This window comes from Coptis chinensis, chromosome 6 (genome assembly GCF_015680905.1).
Source record: "Coptis chinensis isolate HL-2020 chromosome 6, ASM1568090v1, whole genome shotgun sequence".
In the NCBI taxonomy this organism is placed as follows: Eukaryota; Viridiplantae; Streptophyta; class Magnoliopsida; order Ranunculales; family Ranunculaceae; genus Coptis; species Coptis chinensis.
Window position 1 is genome coordinate 41,470,636 of NC_141461.1, and position 3,669 is coordinate 41,474,304.

Sequence of the window (3,669 nt, forward strand, 5' to 3'; positions counted from 1 at the left end):
CAAGAGGCTATTCATAAGCGAAGCAAGGAGGCATTCAGGTACTTCTTTCTTCCACTCCTCGCATTTCCTATTAGAGGTTTATACTTGTATATCAGGATTGTTTTGATGGTTGTCATGTTTAGTTAAGATTGGTCTTAGCCTTGCATGAGATTAAGGTTAGGTAGAAGAAAAACGCCTAACGTAATCAAACGTCAACGTCAACAAACAAGCCTATCTAGTATACCACTCACTACACCTCTAGCTAGTATACCACACACTACACCTGATATAATGGCTGAAGAAAGAGAGTATCCTTTCTCTGAATTTTACAAAGCCTTGAACGATAGCCCAAAATCTTGCATCGTTCTTGCAGACCCAGTGGGGGATTTCCGAATCCCCCCAAATATATTTAATTTGTTACCCGTTTTTCATGGGTTAGACCATGAAAAACCTTATCAGCACATGCGTAAGATTGAACAAGTCCTTACCACATTCCATCATCCTACAATTAGTGCTGAAGAAATTAAACTGAGGGTGTTTCCTTTCACCTTAGCCGACAAGGTGGCATCTTGGTTAACTGCCCAAGCACCTAATTCTGTGGACTCATGGGCCAAACTTGTTCAACTATTTATGGAACATTTTTACCCATCACTGAAGACAGATGAAATGCTTTCCAAGATTCATTTTTTTTGACAGAATCCTCATGAATCCTTTTCAGAGGCTTGGAATTGTTTCACTAACCTTCTTATAGAGTGTCCACATCATAACCTTGCGAAAAAAATGTTAGTTCGTGCCTTTTTCAAGGGACTGTTACACCACCATAAAGAGGTCCTTGACATAATGAATAGGGGTAGTTTTCTCAGTAAAGGAGCCTCAGATGCTTATAAATTTTTAGAAAATTAAACAAAGCGTAATAATAACTGGGGTAGTGACGATATCTCCCGCTCCGCTAGTTCTTCTTCAACAGTTAAGGCCGCCGGTATGTTTAAGATTAAACCCGATCCTGAGCTTAAAACTTTAATCGAATCTCTAACTAAAAAGGTAGAAGCTATTTCTGTACAACAAAAGCCTATCCCCGTCATGAATGTTAACTCTAATCCATGTAATTTCTATTTGAGTCCTGAGCATCCCGACTCCTAGTCCTTTTGCTTATGAACAACAAACATCATAACAAGATAATGTTTGCTCAATTAATAGCTATCCTATTCCTAACGCCCTTTGGAGACAATATCCCAACTTCAGTTGGAGAAATAATCAACAAGTCACACCTCCAGGGTATAATAATCAAAATGTTAGGCCAGCAAACAATTATAACCAAGCTCCACCACGACAAGGACAAGGACAAGGACAAGGTCAGGGTAATTATAATAATTATAACAATAATAATTATAATGCTAATAGAGGTATCGTTCCAGTTAATCATAACTATCACAACCCACCTGTAAATAATCAACGTGACATAGTTCCTGTCACACAACCTGTAACAAACACTCCTCCACAACAGGATCGTTTTGACGCCTTTATGCAATCCCAACAACAGATTTTACAATCCATCCAACTTTCCTTACAGCAGTTAGCCCAAGAGAAAGTACAACCCAAAAGTGTGTTTCCAGGTCAAGCGATATCTAATCCTAAAACAACAAAGACAGCCTTTGAGGTAAACGGTAATACTAGTAAGGACAATGTAAACGTAGGTGAGCTAAATGCCATCACCACTCTTAGTTTTGGCAGTGTGGTTGATAACGCCGTAACTATGCTTATAGTTACCCCACCAGTAGTCCTTACACCAGATATTGAACTAGATACCGAAATAGAAACTGAAGATCCTACCCCTATAGAGGTACCAGTTAAACCATAACCTAAGAAAATGAAAGCCAAGGTTAAACATCCTGTTGATCCATATCCTAAATATAGAGAGAAACTACCGTTTCCCCAAAGATTAGCTATGCTGAACAAGGATACAAATTTTGATGAGATTAGGGAGGTTTTTAAAAATCTAACAATAAACCTACCTTTTCTCGAAGCGATTAAAAAGTTACCACACCATGCTAAGTTTCTCAAAGAGTTGTGCACTACTAAGCGTAAGACAAATATTCCTAAAGACGCCTTTTTAACTGAACAGTTTCCAACTTTAATATAACATAATGGAATCGTTAAGTACAAGGACACTGGTCGTCCTACTGTACAATGCACCTTAGGAGATTCCCACACGATGACCGAGCTATTAGACCTGGGGGCGAGTGTTAACTTACTCTGGTATTATCTATATAAATAAATAGGTCTACAGGAGATGCAACCTACTAAAATAATGTTGCAATTAGCAGATCCGTCTATTAAGTATCCTAAGAGGGTGGTTGAAAATGTGCTTGTTAAGGTTCAGGATTTCTACTATCCTACTGATTTTGTTATCCTCGATACAGAAGTCGCTAACGACTTTGTTCCGATCATCTTAGGGCATCCCTTCTTGGCAACTGCCAACGCGCTTATAAATTGTCGCGATGGTTCGATGTCCTTATCTTTTGGCCATCTTTCTGTTGAGGTAAATGTTTTTAAAATGATGAAACAATTACCAGATTCGTCTGTAGATGGGGAGGTTAGCATGATCGAGAGCTTAGCTCAAGACTTTTTAATAACATGTTTCTAGAAAACCAGATGCATAAATTCCTTTCTTTTAGAAGTTTAGATTTCGCAGATGACTCCTACTTAGAGGAAGTCAATGCCCTCTTCGAGTCTACTCCTATCGTAGACCCTTCTGTTGCTCCATCTACTGAGTTTGAAGACTTGCTGCCTAAGCAAGTTTTCACTACTCAAGATGAGGACCCTCCAGAAGCATTTATCAACATTCCTTCCACCCCAGTGCTAAAACCTCTTCCTTCTAAGTTAAAGTATATTCAACTTGATCCGGATGGTAGTCATCCGGTAAGTATATCTTCTCTATTATTTGAGGAGGAAGAGGCATGTTTGATTAGGTGATTAGGGAACATCATTCTACGATTGGTTGGTCCCTAGACGACATTAAGGGAATTGACCCTAATGTTTGCACTCATCGTATCCATTTGGAGGATAACACAAAGACTTCTCGTGAACCTTAGCATCGCTTGAACCCTACCATGAAAGAGGTGGTCAGGGAAGAAGTCTTACGGTTAGTCGATGCGGGTATCATATACCCAATCTCTGATAGCGAATGGGTAAGTCCTATTCATGTAGTTTCTAAGAAATCAGGGATTACCATGCTACGTAATGCCAAGGGTGAATATGTTTCCACGCATGGTCCTATGAAATGAAGGATCTGTATTGATTACAAACGTTTAAATACCATGACACGAAAGGATCATTTTCCTTTACCATTTATAGATCAGATGCTCGAACGTCTAGCTGGCAATGCTTTTTATTGTTTTTTGGATGGCTACTCTGGCTATTTTCAGATTATTATTGATATTGATGACCAAGAAAAGACTACCTTCACATGTCCGTTTGGAACATATGCCTATAAACGAATGCCTTTTGGCCTTTGTAACGCTCTTGGAACCTTCCAACGGTGTATGCTTCATATATTTAGTGACATGGTAGAGCGTTTCATGAAAGTTTTCATGGATGATTTTTCTATCTATGGAGACTCTTTCACTGATTGCCTATCTAACATGTCTAAGGTTTTGACACGGTGTGAAGAGAAGAGCCTGGTTTTAAATT